Below are 20,196 nucleotides of genomic sequence, written 5' to 3' on the forward strand. Positions count from 1 at the left end.
GTTCAAATATAGTTATATATATATATTACTCAAACCGCTATTTTTTCTGTGTATTCCAGAAAGAAAATAATCTTGGCATTGTGGATTCACTCTCACATCCTTGGGTCCACTTGCAAGCACACTGTTGGAATTAGAAAAGGTCAGACCCAGTTGCATGGTGAATTAAGAGTTTTTTACTTTGGCAAGACAGGTGTTGCATCACATTTTATCGGAGGAGGACACTCTGACCATACTCCTCCGTGAAGATACACTAAATCATAACTGGCTCATACATGGTAAGGCTGATAAATCACATTACATTTCTATGGTGAAATGTATATGGTAGGCCTCCCATTTCGGACATACAGTAACTACTGTAAATTGTCAAGTTAGGCACATTGTGTATCCCAGTGCGAAAGCCAGCAAAATATAAGATCCAATGGCCACCTAAACATTTTGAATTACCTTAATTAGAAATGATGTTTTGTTTAGAGGAAATGAAGAAATCGAACGGCCCCTGAATAGACGATTTTCTTGTTTCATTTTTCTGTCACTCTTCTTTTGAATTTTCTTTTAAATCAGGGGTGGGGAACCTTTTTTCTGCCAAGGGCCATTTGGATATTTATAACATCATTCGCGGGCCATACAAAATTATCAATTTAAAAATTAGCCTTCTATATTTGGTTAAACATTTAATTAACTCACCCCTAATGTGATGGCTGGAACTGCTTCTCTTTGGTGAGGCGTGTGATGTTAGCGGGTATTGATGATGTTGCTACTTGCAACTGCGTAGGGCTGGGCGATATGGCCAAAAATATTATCACGATAAAAAGTTTCATATTAATCGATAATTATCACGATAAATGTCAAATCATTAATTATTTCAAGTTTAAAGGCAGATTTTTTCTCCTGAGTGAAAGTTGAAGAAACCAGACAGTTAATTGGTAAATTAAACAACTCTTTATTTTAAGAACACAACAAACACTTGACAAACAGCAGAAACATTAAACAAATCTGTTACCTGCCAGGTCTGCAACACGCACGCGCACTTGCGCAGTATTTTGTGCGCATGCACATATCATGCGCAAAGCATAAACATATATATAGAATATTTATCGAACTTTTGTTAAAATTATATCAAGGAAAATTATATCGCGATAATTATCGTTATCGAATTATCGCCCAGTTCTACCCCTGCAGTTGCCTTGGCAGGGCCAGACCAAATGATGTTCCCCACCCCTGTTTTAGATTGTGGTTGTTTCTTTACATCTACAGATTTGGTCATGAGAACAGAACAATACGCAAGTCAGCTGCTGTTTGAACACCAGATGTCCTGTTGACTGATGGGAGTTTAACCATATCGTATGTATTGTAATTCAACTGTGTAAAGCTTTCATCAAGAGCAATACTTGTGAAGGAACAATGGGATTAGAATGTTTGCTTCTACTCTGCAATTTTTCATTCAGACGTTATTCAGAGAATCTCAAAATGTTTTAAAGCGCAAATCTATCAAGGAACACTGCATGTGCTTAAAACAGGAATAAATTCTCAGTAAAAATGATTTAATTCACAGTTTTGCAGTTGCAGATGAGTTTAAATTTGGAATGATGATTTAGCATCCTAAAAATAAGACAACCAAAACAACTATTAAAAGTCAACATTGAAGGACCTCCTTTGTTAAAAAAGTATTTAGGCATTTTTCATATAGCTTGGTGCAATGAAAATGGCCGTCTTGAAGAAAAAAAATGGTTTTTCAGTGTCAGCAGTGTTCCATACGAGTTTCCATGGGAAGTCTTATTGCTCAATTTATTCCTTCCAGAGACTTCTAGAGACATACTTAGAAATAATTCTTAAGAGATTTTAAAATGTATAATTATAATAATTAAAATAGCAGGTGGTTTATTTCCAGGAAAAGCTGTTCTATTCTATATTCTATATTTTTATATTGAGATTACGTTTTCTAGTGTTCCACTTCTCACTGCACCAGGGCACTTTTTGGTAATCTGTGATCAACAAGGGTGACTGCTGTCTCAACAGTGCGACTTACTGAAACAAATGAATTTTATCTGACGAAGATCGTTTCTCATAACTATACACCAGAAAAGTCCTTCAATCTTGACCTTATATTCTCTGAATCACACTAGGGTCTTCATCAGTTGTGACACATAAACTGAATTGAAATTGAAGAGTAGATTTGATACGTGCCTTTAATGCCTATTGAGAATTAAGGTGACATCACTGAAATGACCCAGTTCACATTTGAACTTGATGATCTTCTTACAGTAACACTTGAGGTTTTGTCGAATTTAATGGACTTGCAAGGATCAGCATGTCTCGTGCATGACACATTTACTCTTTGGGAACAATGATTTTTTAAATGGATACAGTACATGCTGGCCTTGGGTGGTCGTGGGGTTAACTTTTTGATAAACAACTTTTTTCTTCATTATCTGATTCATCTACTTTGCTTCTTCCTGTCCAGCTGTAACAATAGTATATGTCTTTATTTTTACACCTACACATCAGTCTCCGTTTTATTTTATCCACAATCTTCCAGTCTTTTTTATATAATAAAACATTTTGTCTTACTGTTCTGTGTAAGGATCATATGAATAGTTTTAACCCTGTTGCCATACGTTGTGCTAATATTTTACATATAAACAAGATTAAAACTGAAATTGTTCTCAGATATCAGGCAGCTCCATTTATTTGGATGCCCTTTGTAAAACATAATGAATTGTGTGATAAATTAAGGCAATTCTACTCAGAGAGTCCAAGACTCTTTTTAGGTCACAGTGTCCTGTGTGTTTCTGCAGCAAAGCTCAATAATTTGGCACCTTGCCCATGGTGCTAATCCTCCACCCTTTCACTACTCATTTCAAGAACATGACTGGTGCTTGACATTTAGCTCTTTATTTACACTGAAGTGCATATACTGTACTGTACTATTTCATTTAAGATTAAAGCATTTCCACTGGCAGCTGTGTAATTTAATATCAACCTGTTTTTTAATTATTTAAGTGACACACAAAGCTACAGTATACTGTGATGTGCATGCAATTAATATATGAATTTCACATGAACCCTGCAGGAGCATAAAAAAAACAGTCCTGATACAAAGACTTGCCAGGGCTGCCTACCTTAATCTGTCCTTGATCATACTGGATGAACCTCATGTTTGTCCTGAGCTTTACTACACCCATGGTTTAGGTCAGTGGTTCTCAAACTTTTTGGACCAAGTACCACCCCTAATCCAACCAAAGCATCCAAGTACCACCTACAAGTCATCTTCTCATAGGAACCCCAGAAAGTCTCAATGACCAACATGAGCGCGTGTGCACACACACTCACACATACATTTAATAAATATTATAATAATAAACTTTGTTTGATATATTAAAATGTGGCTTCTCAAAGTGTTTTACAGAAAAAAAAACAACAACAAATAAAAATAAAAAAGCACCATTTCAGTGAGAGGGGTGAGCCTGTTTAGTCGAGCAAAGCAGATGTGAATTAATTTTTCGAGCCTTGATATAATTCACAACAGTCTTAACAGATTTTAAATCGTCAGGCATTTTCTTGACGGCAAAGGTCTCGCAGTGGATGTTGCAATTAAACCATTAATTTCTGGAGCAACCTCTCTAATTCGTGCAACTACACCACTGTGTCGGCTTGTCATTGCTCTAGCACCGTCTATACAAACTCCGACACATTTTATCCAGTCGATGCCATTCTCTTCCATAAATTCATTCAGAAGCTGAAATACGTGCTCTCCTGTAGTTCCTGTTGGTAGCAGTTTACAGAACAGAAAGTCCTCACGGGACGTACCCTCAAACTTGTATCTATTGTAAACGAGCAAATTGGCCAAATCGACTACAGACTCATCTAATTGCAGTGAAAAACATCTGCTCATCTTAACGCGCTCTGTCGGCGTACTTTTGATATAATCCTTCATTTCAATAATAGTGTGGGGCTTACCTGCTTTAGCAATCCGCAAGCTTGCATTTTTCCACGTTTCCGTTTTTATTTCACTGTTTATTTCATGCGCATGGGAGAGAAACACAGAGACGCTCGGTGTATTTTTCTCAAATTAACTTAGAACAGTTCTTAAGTATTTTTCGGTTATTTTTCACGCTTTCCTGTGCTCACAAGATTACCAGCGTTCGTAGCACGTATTTCTATGCATTCCTGTGTTTACAATGGTGGCATTGTTCCAAAATCACGCACATTCTCCTTTCTCCCTATTTGCTGGAGATAGAGTAGCTTTTTTTAAATACAATTGGTCACTTGCGTCCGTAGCACGCATTCCTATAGAGTGGTATAGAATCACAGAGTATCTCTTGTGTCCACTGAAGTATTAGCGCGCACTGTATCGTAGTACGTAGGCTGCGTATTCGACATGTGTAAAAATACAAAATATGAAAACCGGTCCCGATTTTTTCAGCGCACACAACACAGTTCCAGGGTCATTTGGCGTACCACCTGGCGGCACGCCACGTACCACTGCAGGTACGCGTACCGCAGTTTGAGAACCACTGGTTTAGGTGATGAAGATCCCCAAAATATTAGCCTTCAAGAATATTGGTTATGGTTTCTAATACGCAGTTTCACTGTAATCACTATTACTGCTTTTACCACAACAGGTGTTATACTATAGTATACAGTTATACTATACCACCTACTATGTAATTTATAGTTTCAACAAGCTAGGCAAGTTTAATTTGAGGTTCACTATCTGCAGAAATCTCTATTATCTTTATCAGTTGTCACCATTTCCATTTCTAATCTGTTTTTAAACTCTTACATAACTACATGATTTGCTTGTTTTGTTTTGATAATTATGTATTATGTGATGCTCAGAGACTGATATTAATGTTTGTGCTCAGCCAGTAGAAGATGGGACTGCAGTTGCATTTGACCTGCCCCTAGACCACTAAATGACTCCTTGTAAATAGACACTGTGGGTGTTATTTTGGTAACTGATTAGATAAGTGGAAGGGTAGCACAGTGGTGGTTAGCATTGTTGCCTCACAGTTCGATTCCTGGAATACTGTCTATGTGGAATTTGTCTGTTCTCTGTATGTTTGCATGGGTTTCTTCAAGATGTTCTGGTTTCTTCCTATATACTGCACATACTGGTAGGTCAATTAGCCCCTTGGAAAACTGTCACGAAGCATTCTTTCAAGACCCTCTGCAGACAACATATTCCGGGGTGGAGTGAGGAAAACACAGGGAAAAAAGCATGCAAAGGTTGGAAGGAAAACAGGGGGTGTGTCCATGGTCCGCTGGTGTTCGGGGGAGGTGTGGCCAAGGCAAACAGTCCAAAGGAGTCCGAGGCAAATCCATGAGTATAGCAGAAGTCCAAGACCTGGTAATCCATCCTGACAGACAAACAGAGTTAAAAGCCAGAGCGGGATCCGGCGGCGGGACGGGGGAATAAAAGGGGGTTCACGGGACCAGATGCTCCCTAATAAAAGGTCAGGACTCTGTGATGAAGCCTGTGCCGTCGAGTCGCTCCTGGACTTGTGGATAGGTGGGCTTCCGGGTATCAATCCTTCCAAAGCTGAGCCCAGATTGGCAGGAACACCTGGCTTTTGTAGGACGGTGGCAGGAACCGGAGGCAGGTGCAGGGAATCAAGAATAAAACTAGGAAGAGGTGGAGCGTCCTTAAGAGGAGGGGTTTAAGAGCATGACAAAAACTGGCCCTGATGTGATCGTGTGCATTTTTTTTTCTGTGATTCCCTGTGATGGACAAACCTCTTATCCAGGGTGTATCCTGCCTTGTGCCTATTGCTTGCTAAGCTCCATCTCCCACGTGACTATTGGGTATAGCAGTTAGAAAATGGAAGGACGGATACCTTAGTGTTGAAGGGTGTTTTTTTTTGACACGTGTTTAATTAGGGTTTTATTTTGCATAAAAAAGTCATGCATGGATCCTCTTGATTTTGAGTCTTGCAAAAGACTACAATTATGCCTCCCTGACTGCGCAGGCCCTCAAAGTATTTTTACTGTTGCACATCCTTGGGACTCTCCTGGCTGAGAGTGGTGTCTATCATATTGTTTGCTGTTTTTTACCATGCTAGTTAAACATTCCTACTTAAAAACAGCTACTCAAACTTTACCTCAGACCTAAAACCTGTTGCTCAAACATTATTGTGGTCATAAAGCAAATACGCAGCACATACTGTAACTCACCAATCAGTTATTAAAAATGCAGTGAAGCAAATTATTGCCAGTTTAATTCATTTACAACATTCTGGGTTTGTGTTTTTGAGATGCACTTGCTATTTTGTAAGTTTTAATGGTTCTAACAAGAACAGGTTGTGTTTTTCACAGAATACATCTTAGTCACAGATTTACAAATATGCTGATATGAAACAGTATTTTTCAAGGAGCTCTCTGAATACATCTGGCTGATTTGTTTTGGTCTTAACAGGACAATGCTTGCCCTGCACAGAGGTGGCATTTGTGAACCAGACTGTTATCTGAATATTGTATGCTAATCAGAAAGTACCCTTGGTGGAGTTCATTTACATATCACTGCAAACTGAATGAATCATGCCGCTAATGATACATTATTTTAAGTGACCAAAGGACCTCCAGCACCTCACAAAGCAAAAATGAAGGATAAAAACAAAATAAGTGACTCACAAAAAAAGACAGGACACTAAAACAGGGGGTTGATTTTGTGAAGGAGCTCCATGATAATTTTTTCTTAATGACTCTGTCCAACATTTATGGTATTTTTGTAGAACGACTACTTTTCATTCATAAATTTCTCATATTTTAAACCCTTGGGAAATATTAAATTCAGCTCCGTTTGATGTCAGATTAATCACTTGACAGGTCATTTATCTACCAGCTAGTATCAGGCAAAGCGGCATTTATAGTGATCTCACTCTGAAAGAGGAAGCCTTTCATCTTAAAATTATTAGGAGACTAACTCTGTCACTAAGACATTCAGCCAAACCCAGACATATTCAACAGCTGTATTAGGTGATATTTAAAGAAGTCACTTTTTTGGCAAACTATACTGTATGTTTTTAGAAACTAATAGCCCATGCAAAATATATAAAGCTTTGCATTACATAATGAAGTTTTAGAATAATACACTGCTCCTTCTTTCTGACACTGCCTGTATGTCCATATGTACATCAAACTTTTTTCTTTTTGCCTTCACCAAAGATTTGATTTTGTAAATGTGGAAGTTCTTTCAGAAACCTTTATTTAAATTAAGCAAAAGAAAGAATGTGTTCAAACTAAATTATAAGAGGAGTAGAAAGGCATTACTGCTCATCAGCAGGTAATGATGTTGCTCTCCTACTTTGGTTTGTGACTCACTCCGCCCCAACTACCTGAATTTGTTGGTTATTTAACCCTGCCTAGGGTTGGACTTGCTCCTACAGTCCTGAACTCTGTAAACCTCAATAATTTGAATTTCCTTGCTCATCCTCTTGTTGCCACCAGAACGTGACATCTAAACTTCTCTTGCTGTTTCTTGCTCTTACTAATTCCTTCTGGAGTTATAGCTTTTTCTGTGCACTTCAGGAGAAATTGAGATGCACCTGGCTCTCAGCAGCATTTCTCTCTCTGGTACTGAGAACCTCTAACATATGTCTGGATCCATGAAATACTGGCATCTGAACCAGCAGTGTTCTTGTATCCTGGTGTTATTTTCTGGGCAACTTCAATGTCGCTTAAACTTCATTCTATCCTCTCAGTTGTCTCCATGACAGTGCTGATTGAGTATCTGGCAGCTTCTGCTCCTACCTTTCTGTTAACTGTGGTTCAGGGAATTTCTACTCCATTTTAGGCAGTGCATTCCTCCTTCAGTGCTGACTCAGGGTGAGGCCATTTCTTGTCAAGTAATACCATCCTACTTTAGCACTGGTTCAGGGGAGGGCCAGTCTTTCTCAAATACTGCCTCCCTCCATCGGCAACGCCATCCCTTCTCAAATTGTGTGACCCACCATCAGCAGTGGTTTGGGGCACCGCCATCCCAACTTCAACACTTATGAAGACCTTCCCTTGCCAAGACTTGGAGCAGACTACTGCTCTCTCCTGAGCATCTCTTGAATGTGCCTCCCAAGTGGTTACACACCTGTAGGCACTTCCACTCCATGTGAGCCCATTCTCAAGTGCAACACGAGGCAACGTGAGCCTCCTGCTCTTGGGGTTATTACTCCTGTGAGCTCCCTCCACAATATAATACATAAATATTTTAATTTTCCTTGTCAGTGAGGAATTCAACTTTACTTGTTGTACTGTTCACAGATTCAGCTAAAAGGATAGAGTGTTTTTCTTCTTATACTATGTATCTTATACTAGGTTTCAAGAGTTAGCAACTTTTCATAAGATGAACAAGGCTAATTTCTCATGCTCTCACGTGACTATGTGACATTCAGTACTTGTTCAGCATTTTAGTGAGGCTAATCAATCCTATGGACTATTCTCAAGTTCATTGACATAGGAATGCCAAAGTGATTCTGTGTGCAATGATCCCAAGAATGGCACACGGGGTTAAAGTGAACCAATTCATTTCAATTAAAGTCAGTGAGGCAGAGAATCATTGTTCCTAAACTACTACATTAATAAAGTCTTAATGAAGGTTCTTGCTTTGCTGTGGTCCCGCTTGTGGTGATACAAGTTAGAAAGTCTCAGAACGAAACAAAACAAACTCTTTAGCAAAATGATTCCCATTTAGACAAGATTTCTAATGTATCTATATTTCTAATGTTCTTTCGAAAGATTGTTTCAACTTCCAAGCTGTTCGCTTCCATTTGACAATGATACTGAGAACTTTATACTGGGAATATAACACACCCTTTTCCTCTGTGTTTGTTGTATTTTAGCTATCATGATATCATTCATATTTCATTACCAGTCAAGAGGAAAAACTAGGCGTTTTTATTTTTTCCCTTTGAACGTTTTTGCTGCAATGATCATTTCTGGAGTTACATGCACTGTAAACAGCTCTGTGTTCTTCAATGACGCATGTGAACCTATACTTTCAGTCAGAAATAATCATGTGATTGTAATGAATTTCCCTAGAGAGTTGTCCACCCACATTGTATCATTCTCAAACCATGTGAAGCTGCACAACAGCTCCAGGGACACCACAATATATACAAGTCTCTCCTGCTTTTTTTGATAAAGACAAAAAGAGACTAAAGAACAATAAATATGATTAAAGGAATGTTGCTGTAACTGCACAGGGGGGATGAATTGCACCATTGTAATATACATGTCTAAATGTACTTCATAGTTAATAGCAATGCTTCTGTGCAGAAAAAAAAGAGATATGAGCACCAAACATCTATAGTCATTACATTTTCATTTACATTTGAGCTCTAACTGAAAGGTTTTCAACTTTGGCACTACCCTTCCATTGCGAGTTTTTTATCCTGTTTATCTGTAAATGTTGAAATGATTAGTTAATTTAAGTAATTAAAGACCAGTTCAATAATAAGTGCACTGCAAGGTTACAAGTCCTGGAGTGGTCTGGGATGCCTGCAAAGGATGACTACACCTTATCTAGACCCAGACCAAACTCTTCAGACATTTAGCTGCTATTCTAAATCAGATCTTTTTGAGTTCTGTACATATTTCAATACTCTCCAGAAAAAAAGAATGAAAAAACTGAATGAATAAATGCAACAGTTTGGTTTTGCCCGTTTTAGGTACCCTTGCTCTCAAGGTAAGCATTGATGTTTCAGTTGCTTGACCAAATACTTGATTCAGTAATTCAGTAGTTATGATAATAACAATGCAACAAGCCATCAAATATAAAGGGATAATGTACTTAACATGTAGGCATTAGCTTTCCTAGCTAAGGAAATGACGCCTCTGGCTGAAGATCAGGTCTGTCACAAAACTCTCTCATTTGTGAGGAATGAGCCAGGGAGACAGCTACAAAGGTGAGGCTGGGATGGAGAGAGTGGCTCTAGAAAAGATGTGCACAGAGTTGCATACAGCCAGCAAGTATTTATACATAAGATAGTGGAAATGGAAGTAAAGACTTTGATCTGTACTAGAATGTCTGTTAAATAACATCATTAGTGGGCAGTGTGCTGCAACTCTGCCTGTCTGCCTGTTGAAGCCAAAACAACAAGTTGAAGCTGAGGAAGAGGAAGTGAATTTAGCTGCACAACAAAAGTTATTGCTTCACATCATTTTATAATTTATTTCTTACTGTTCACACTGTCAATAAGCCATAAATATGAGTGTGTAGCATGAGATTGATTCATGTCTGAACTGAAAACTGGTAAGGTTTTCAAAGATCTGAGTGCATCAAAATGTAAAAAAAAGGTTAAATTTGCTTCCCAGCCTTCATGTTGTGTTTCATACTGTCAAAGGTTGGATTTTTAGTATTAACTGGTTTTCTAAACGTTTTTAAAAAGTGTGTTGATTAATTAATAGCAGTAATTTATAACACTTTCTGTTTAACAGCATTAATCATACAGTACATTAATTCACAACAGGCTTTAACAAATGAATAATCCTTAGATTCCCTTATCCAACCATTCAGATCAATATAGATTTTACACAACTATTTGAGGGAGGGAACATTCAAAAGGAGTGGAAAGATAAATCAATAGAATTTTTTTTTTCTTTTTAACAAATTACTGCTGAGATGCAAACAGTACCATGCAATGTATGTTATCTTAGTTTAAGACGTCCTCCCTATTTTGTATCTACAGAAACTGGAAATGAACTACAGAAATTAATCTTTAAATTAAGGTTCCATTGTATGCTGTAATGCTCCTAAAAAAATCAGGCAAAAGTAAGGTCCCTGAGACTAAACTAAATGCTTACCAGGATATAATGGCTAGATTATTATTTTATTAGAGTTTAACTTTTTCGTAAATATAATTTGCACAATACATTTCTACTGTCCACTGTTTGTGGACAATGAATATTAAAGAAACAGGTTCAGTCATTCTATTGCCTTTTGTGTCTATTGCTCTTCCTTTCTATTAACAATAATGAGGTTATTACTTTTATTGTTATCACCTTACTGTTAATGAGCTGCAATTGGGCGTTTACATCTGTTGGCAGTTTTCAGTGTCTGCATTGCCGCAAAAGCAGGTGTTGTTTTCTCAACCACATCAAGATACATTACACTTGAATTGCCTACCTCTGAAGTTATGGAAAATTACTGGATCTACCAAGCAGCCTGAATGCCATATAATAATAATAATAAACTTTATTTTATATAGCGCCTTTAAAGGTGGCTTCTCAAAGCGCTTTACAGGATGACAATAACAAAAAATAAGACTACAACAATAAATAAGAAGAATTCACAAGATAAGACACAATTACAATTACAACAATAAAACAATAACAATAGAGGAGACCGTGGAAGGTGGTACTAAGAATAGCAGAGGGGTGAAGAATGGAACCAGTTAAGTAAAGGCTTTTCTGAAGAAGAAGGTTTTGAGTCTGGATTTGAAGGAGTTTAGAGAAGGTGACTCTCGGATATCCTTGGGCAAAGAGTTCCAGAGCTTGGGGGCATAGCAGGAGAAAGCCCTGTCGCCCATACAATGTAGACGGGCTTGGGGGACAGTAAGGAGGGCAGAATTTGAAGAGCGGAGGTTGCGAGGTGGGGAGTAGGGCGATAATAGTTCAGACAGGTATTGAGGTGCCAAGCCATGTAGAGCCTTATAGGTGAGCATAAGGATTTTAAAGTCTACGCGGAATTTGACCAGAAGCCAGTGCAAGGACTCCAGGATAGGAGTAATGTGAACACTTGCACTAGACCTGATCGGGATTCTGGCTGCTGAATTTTGGACATACTGCAGTTTGTTCAGAGTAGATTTAGATACCCCAGCGAGTAGAGCATTGCAGTAGTCAATTCAAGAGAATACAAATATGTATTTATATGTATTTAAATACTATGTATTTATATACTATATGTATATAGTACTATAGGACTGAAATCCGTTTCAGGTCTTGTAGTAGACCCTATGCGATGCGGTAAGAGCTGGGGAAAACAGGAGGCGTAGTAAAATGAAACACACAGGGGTTTAATAGTGCACAAAATAATAGTGACAATCCATGAGACAGTGAACGGGGAAGACAAAGAACGGCATCCAAATCCAAACGGGTCCAAAGGCAGGTCAGGGTACAGTCCGAGAGTCCATCAACGAGAAATCCATCCTGGGACGCAGCAAGGTTAAAATCCCCGGAAGGGGGAACACACGGAGAGAAAAGACATGGAGGTCCAAGGGTGACGGGGCGAGATCCTCCAGACCCCGGGCTCAGGAAGCGGGAGGTGTTGGGAATGAGGCCTATGCCCTCAGGAGATGGACATAGGGTTTCCTGGTGCCAGGCGGGCCTCGCGACATCTTTACCCTAATGATGAGCCCCGAGGACTGGAGGAGCTAGTCTATAAATAATAAAGCTAAGAGGGTACACCTGGGGAGCATAACAATCACAAGGACTTTAATGGGAGCAGTGGAGCGCCCTCTAGGGAGGGATGTCAGGCATGACAGTACTTGCGTATTGCATATATAATATAGTAGTACTGTATATACTACATATACAATATCAGGCATAAACACAGTAAATGTTCCACTATACTATGTTTGATATCTATTTCTGGTTGGTTGGATGCTCACATTATATGGACTGACTTGCTTACATTTCCTCTTCTTATTCAAGGATTATTCACTGGGTCCTTCATTCTACTCTCACCTCTCAAACACATGCAGGTTAGTTCTTATTAGCTGTTCTACTGTATATTGTTACAGTAAAGGAGGGGTTTAATGGTAATTCACACTTATAGTGAAATGAGTGGTGGAAGGCTAGTATAAATAGTTAGAACTGAATGTAAATGTGTTTGATGATCTGAATAGACTTATTTGTGCCCATTTGTTTTCTGGTAAGAATGTTTTATTCCTTGGTTTGGCAACCAAAAGTAATATATTCATATATAGTATTTGCACATTAATAATTAAGGTGATTATTTTTCATTTACTACAGATCATACAAACGAATTAGCCTAGACAGGGAGTCCAGTAAGTCATATTGCTTTATTTTTAATCAACTAGCAGGATATCACAGATATGCTAATTGTAGACAATATATCAAGAAATTATAATCACCATATTCACATTAAGAAAGCAAATGTGCAGACATTATAAAATTTGTAAATCTATAATATAATTATATAACATCATAAAAACAAAATTTATCTTTACATGCGCAAAATAAATTGTTCACAGTACCTTTTATTTTTCTACTTCAATCCAAAATTGGGTCTTGTAACGTAACTTGCAATTTGTCACCAATAAACCCTTCTTCATTATTCAATAGCAAATTAATAAATACATTTGCAGCATCCATCTGAAACAAAAACAGTATAATGTCCTCGAGCATTATGAATGAGCTCTGTGGGTGTAAGTTCAACACATTCCCAAAACAGTGTGGCCTATGAAAAAAAGAACATTGTTGTTCTTTGTTCCAGACAGAGGATTGGTAGAATGCCAAAGTACATATTGATAGAAAGCATTTTGCTGATTGAACATTACTTTTAGTACTATGGAACTGGACAATACTATATCCTTCAGTTTTATAAATGCTGGGTTCTTTGAATTATTCTGGTAGATTCCTACACCCAAAATTAATTTACTTAATTTAGGAGATGACCTTAAAGTAATATTTAGAAATAATCTGGTATCGCCAAAATATCATTTACAATGGTGATAAAAATACTCATGGCTTTATTGTCTAAAAGCAGTTCAGTAAATGTCCATTGTTACTTCCTTGTAGTGGAAACATGACTAACACAAAATTGTTGTAAATACATTCCCAAAAATTGCTGGGTGCCCGTGGTTTGGTTATGCCAGACACTTTTCAAGCTTTTACAAAATAACCACAAAAGTACAGTTTGATTATGTCAGACATTCAGACATAATGTTAAATTTAGAGACATTATGAATATTTGAGTTCATGGAATCTATCAATTTGCATTTTCACAACAGTTCAATTGCAGCTTTTTTGTGATATTGGTTAGGGGGGAAACCAGAGTGCGTGGAAAAATTATTCCACCCATACTCACTAGGGTAATAACATACTGTGCATAATTCATGTGTACTAAATATGTATTTTGCTTATAGCCACTGCGCAAGAAATCAGCATACTGTAGGACACACAGACAACAAAAAGAGCCATGGAAGAAAACGTATGGGTGAGTAAACAGTTGTAGTATTGAATAATGGTGTCTCTACCAACCTCTATTGAGGATGGGAGATACAGCAACCCACTATTTCTTCACTATGCTTCAGCAAACTAATAACCTGGAGACTTGGAGCACCTGGAGTCAGTTTGCTACCACAGATGTTCCAGGTGATCCTTAGAATAAATACTCTGTCATTGAGTTTGGACACTGAGTCCCTCGAGCGTCATCTCCGTGTTTATTCCTGTGCTCTAGTCCTAGTTTGTTTTCTGCACCCCTGCTTTGTCTCCCAACTGCGTTTCCAATTTACCCCTCTGCTTTGTTAACTGTTTGCTTTGGATTTTGACCCCTGGTTTTGAACTCAGACTGAACCCTTGACGTATCACTTTGTCTGCCACTATGTCTCCCACAGTTACAACCCTCATTTCATTTGGACTGTGAACCTGGACTGTGCTTTGCCTCTATCACACTCTGGACTCCCTAGCCAGCCTCAGCGCCACATTTGCATGTGTCCATGGCTACTTGGCTTGCCTGTCAGCAAGCAGCCTGCTCTCTGATGTTACGGAATATTAATGAGGACCCTATGCAGAATAATCAGGACGAACTTCATGGGCGTAGTCGATTAAACAGTCTGAGCTCCGAAAGCCGAAGGAAAAAAAAACGATGCAAAAGTACAAAATCAGAAGCGGAGTTGGAAGCCGAGAGTCAAAGCCAGAACAATAATCAAAGTACCAAAACAAAACCAGGGGATGTAGTCAGAGAAAAAAACAGGGTCAGGAAGCCAAAACCAAGACGTAACTAATCGCAGGAAGACGGGGTAACTCTAACCAGGAAAACCTAATACTGAGCACAGGTGAGAATGTGAAGCAGCATTAAATAGGCTAGGGTAAAAGGCTAATTGGGCACCGTGCGGGAATGCCGAGCCCTCGGGGGGCGTGGCGTAACAGCTAATCCCTCCAATCTCAGTAACACGCATCTCTGGGCATCCCTTGTTTGCTGTTTGCTGGCTCCCCACATCAGCCACCTGTTCATCCAGCAATTGGACTTTTTAACACGATTGTGCTGTAAGTCCCACTTCAGGAGCGTGTTATTACAGTGTATAAATGGCTCTAAATGTTCTATGTTCATGTTAATCACATCTTCCTGTTATTGGTCTGTTTTAATGATCTGTAACTTGTAAGGTTAAGGACATTTTAAAGATACAAACTACAAACCATTTTCAAAACAATGGTAGTTTAAGAGCTCAAATAGATGTAGAAAGAAGAGACCAGAACACATCCATTTATGAACACTGCCTGGTTTTAGTATTCTGTAGTCTTACCATACACTGAGACATACTACGCGGTGAATTTTGCACTCTTTAGTGAATGCAGTTTGTATGTTACACATCTCTTCGGAAAGTCTTTAGTGATACCATTTATTAACGTAATTATCTGTAAATGGGTTAAGCATGGACTACATGATGCATTTAACATTAGGCTAGCAGGGCTACTAACTAGTGTACTCAACACAATTTAAAGGTGCTTGACACATACTGTACACAAAAAAGTGATGTTTAGTGTAGACTTAAAATTTGAGCATCAATTAAAGTGCCTATGGGAATTTCTAAAGTTGAGTATTGTTAATTCTCAAGACCTACAGTTAAAGTGTTTAATCAGTTCCTGTCCTAGACAGTTTACTACAGAACTTTCTAGTAATTAAATCAACTCTTTCTGGGTCTTAAATGGGATGTCTCTGGAACTTAAATGGGTTCTAAAGCAGTGATACTTACTGCTTGTCCTGGAGCCCTAAAGGGCTGAAACTGTGGTTATTTAGACCAAATAAGCAAATACTCTAATTAAATCAGTTAGGTCAATGTGGGCAAACTCAATAGCTCTCTAAGTCTAGGAGAGAAAATCAGAGTACAAGAGGAATGCAACCCTTTGTGTAAATATTATTTAATTACATTAACCTGCTCACCAGGTCATTATTATTCAAAGCTCAACTTAGATAAACTACTACTACTACTACTAATAATAATAATATATTACTTTTTTCTACATATTTTTTATAACTGTTATTTACTGTTATATATTTTTAGATTTTTCCAAAAATCTCATTAGAGATCTTTTTTTTAACTTAAATTTCAGATATTGTATATAAAAAGTATGTATCTGCATCAGAATAAAGATGTTTCAATCTACCTGAAACAGGAATGTAAAATATCTTTACCTCATAAAGAATGAACAGTCATTAGGAAGTTAACTTGTCTGTCATCTGGTATAATCGCAGGCAAATCTCTAGCTGGACAGTGGCCAGCTACCACCTGCCAGTAAAGTGAAACATTGGAGATCATTATTTCACTATTATATGCAATTATGGTCCATTTGTTCTGGCTGAATAAATGATAATGCTTAAAATGTTAATAGACTTGGTGCTATACTATTTTTTTTTACGGAAGAAGGGAATAAATAGTTAGCTTTATGTTCTCTTCTATCTCTGAAGCTCCAGAACACTTACACAGAAGTATCTAACATTGTTCCTGACATTTGTGGGGGCCACCTGGCTTCAGAAGATACTTATACTGTTAGTGCACAACCACTATGTACTCAAATTCACACTACTTAATGTGGAGACTAACAATGAATAAGTACCTTGACTTGTTATTCTTGTTAATATAAAGACTTTCTTGTGGCAAACACATGAGTCATTTCTCATCAAACTATACACTGTAGTTATAGGTAATAGGATTCCCTATATTTAAGTTCAATATGGTACACAACTTAAGTATAACATAAGTAGGGTTAGTATAAAGGTGATTGTGCTGAATGCATTAATCAGTAGAAGAACTTCAATGCTTCATTTTCAATGATATAGGAAAAACAGATTTTTAATTATTATACTAAAGCCCATGTTTCAAAGGGACACTTTCCTCATTATAACTAAAAATATAGAAATCATTGGTGGCCTGTGTCTTAATGAGAGAATATATTTCCCACTTCACTCCCATGTAAAAGCCTTGTTAAGCACGAGGGCTACCCTGGAAGTCTTTCATTTAGGTGACAAGGCCTTGTTATTTCTTGTGAGACAGTGATGATTGATCTGTTGGAGCATACCCAGCTCTTTCTGGACATGTTTTCGCATTGAAGTTACAGACAGCTTTTTGACTTCTCTGCTGAATTTTAATTACAGACTTACAGTATATTGCCTCTGAGGTGCAATTTAAAACCAGTCTACTAATTACTGTACTTTATTGCTAGGCTTGGAAACCAATTAAAATGGATGTGGAATGAAAATTCATCTGCAGACTCATGTCATGCTCTAGGTATATTAGGACCAGCAAGGGATCATCAGAACACCTTCAGATTCCCCTTGTGAGCTTTACTGCACCAGTCAGCCATAAGGCTACAGACATGCTATACTTCACACTATAGATCTAATTGTAATGAACCCCATCTGCACAATTTTAGATAGCTTTTGTATGCCTGGTGAAAAGAATCACACCCAAGGCATTTCTTACCTACTCTGTATTGTGACTAGGTCGTCTTGATGATATCTGTTATTACCTTATACTGAGGAGTCTACTTATGTACCATCAATCACTTTAAGAAGAACTGAAAATTCAGCAGGACACACAGAGTACAGTGAATTTAATGCTGTTTAAGGCAGGGGAGTATTTATTTATTGAATAAATGGTTGCATTCCATAGATACCATATTCTAAAAAATAAATTATTTAATTCTATAAAACGTGGACAGTACAATATGTCTGGTTTTGAGTAGAGCTCTTAAAACCAATGTATCTGTAACTTATTCAAAGCAACTGCTTACAGGAAACGTAGCCTACCCACCTGTCTGGTAGCCAAAAGCACATCAGAAATATAAAAAAACACATAAAATGGCTTGTATCACTATATACAAAGAAAATTAGTAAATGCTACATTGCTTTACAAATTGATTACCAGTTGCAAACAATATTCCAACAACTATTTACATTTTCAAAGAAGATGGAGAGAATTCTTATTGATTATTTATTCTTTCATAAACCTAATTAAAATAAACTCCTACATTTACGTTTTTTTTTAAATCTCCACCTTATTACATATAATCCCCACGCTCTGTACATTTCTGCAACTGGCGATCAATTGATCACCCAAGGTTTGCAAATTCTGTTCTGTCCTCCTTATCCTGTTTCTCTTCCTCTGACCCTCTAGAGGACAAAATACAGTTACTTGACAATGCTCTTTTATCTACCCTCGACACCTTTGCTCCTTTAAAAACTCGAACCATCTCCTTCTCTCGCCCTGCCCCCTGGTACAATGACCATCTGCGATTCATGAAGGCAGTCTCTCGCAAACTTGAGCGTAGGTGGCGTCTTTCCGGCCTAAATGTACATTATCAGGCCTGGAGAGATTACTTATCTGATTATAAGGTTACTATAGAGTCTGCTAGATCCACCTACTTCTCTCACATCATTGAAAATCACCAAAACAACCCCAGACATCTTTTCTCCACCATCAACAGACTGCTCAAGCCAAACTGCCCTACCACATTACCTGCCTCATCACAACTTTGCAACACATTCTTAGATTTCTTTAGTTTTAAGATTGACAACATCCGGCATCACATTCTCTCCACTACGGATATCATTTCCGTACCTCCTCCCTCCTCATCCAACTTCTCTGGTTCCCGTCTCTCCAGCTTCTCTCTTCTTGACTCAGCATCCCTAAACAAACTAGTTATGCGCATGAAACCCACCACATCTATTTTAGGTCCCATTCCCACCACTTTATTCCAGTCCTGTTTCTCTTCTCTCTGTCCCATTGTCCTCAATATTATACATGAATCCTTGAGCACTGGCATTGTACCAATGGTCCTCAAAACTGCTGCCATTACCCCCGTGCCAAAGAAGCCTAACATGGCTCTCGACAATCTTAACAACTTTCGCCCCATCTCCAACTTATCCTTTCTCTCTAAAATTCTAGAACGTGCTGTCACACTTCAGTTATATAACCACCTCATGACAAACAACCTTTTCTAACCCCTCCAATCTGGCTTCCATCAACTTCACAGCACAGAAACCGCCCTGGTCAAAGTCACCAACGATCTCCTAATAGCTTCTGATTCTGGTTCTCTTTCCATACTCATCCTTCTTGATCTCAGTGCTGCCTTTGACACTGTTGACCATAACATCTTATTTTCTCGTCTCGAGACTGTGTTTGGAGTTTCTGACACTACCCTCAAATGGTTTAAACCGATCGCTGTCACTTTGTCTCTCTCAATGGGTACAGGTCTGAAATTGGTCTTGTCAAGTCAGGTGTCACCCAGGGCTCAATACTGGGCCCCTTGCTCTTCAGCATTTACATGTTCCCACTTGGTCAGCTTTTAAGATCACATGGCCTCAGCTTTCATTTTTACGCTGACGATACTCAAATATACATCCATACTAAACCTGACATTGATGTGGCTGTCTCTATTCTATCTAATTGCATCTCTGACATAAAAATTTGGATGACTCAAAACTTCCTTCATCTTAACTGTGACAAGACTGAAGTCATGCTTATTGGTACCCCCCATCAACTTAGTAAAGCCAGTCCTGTAACCCTATCTGTAGATGGCTCTGTACTTGAGCTTCAATCAAAATTGAAAAACCTTGGGGTTATATTAGATTCTGGCTTAACATTCGACCCACATGTACAGCATACTGTCAAAACATATTTTTTCACCTTAGAAATATCGCAAGAGTACGCCCTATGCTATCATTAACTGTGGCTGAAAAGCTGATCAACATATTTGTATTCTCTCGAATTGACTACTGCAATGCTCTATTCGCTGGGGTATCTAAATCTACTCTGAACAAACTGCAGTCCAAAATTCACCAGCCAGAATCCTGATCAGGTCTAGTGCAAGTGTTCACATTACTCTTATCCTGGAGTCCTTGCACTGGCTTCCGGTCAAATTCTGCGTAGACTTTAAAATCCTCATGCTCCCCTATAAGGCTCTACATGGCTTGGCACCTCAATACCTGTCTGAACTATTATCGCCCTACTCCCCACCTCG

The 20,196-nt window shown here is 38.3% G+C and overlaps 1 protein-coding gene and 1 long non-coding RNA gene across 2 annotated transcripts in view; both read left to right on the forward strand.

Annotated features, from left to right (window-relative positions):
• arhgef28a (Rho guanine nucleotide exchange factor 28a) overlaps positions 1–20,196 on the forward strand; it is a 186,373-nt gene that overhangs the window by 130,203 nt on the left and 35,974 nt on the right. The window lies entirely within an intron of this gene.
• On the forward strand, positions 57–14,922 carry LOC148673018 (uncharacterized). Its single transcript, XR_015935910.1, has 5 exons — positions 57–139; positions 1,255–1,341; positions 12,643–12,692; positions 14,100–14,170; positions 14,571–14,922. It is a non-coding gene; the product is annotated as an uncharacterized LOC148673018 (long non-coding RNA).

The sequence above is a fragment of the Lepisosteus platostomus genome, chromosome 4 (genome assembly GCF_059453375.1).
Source record: "Lepisosteus platostomus isolate fLepPlt1 chromosome 4, fLepPlt1.hap1, whole genome shotgun sequence".
NCBI lineage: Eukaryota > Metazoa > Chordata > Actinopteri > Semionotiformes > Lepisosteidae > Lepisosteus > Lepisosteus platostomus.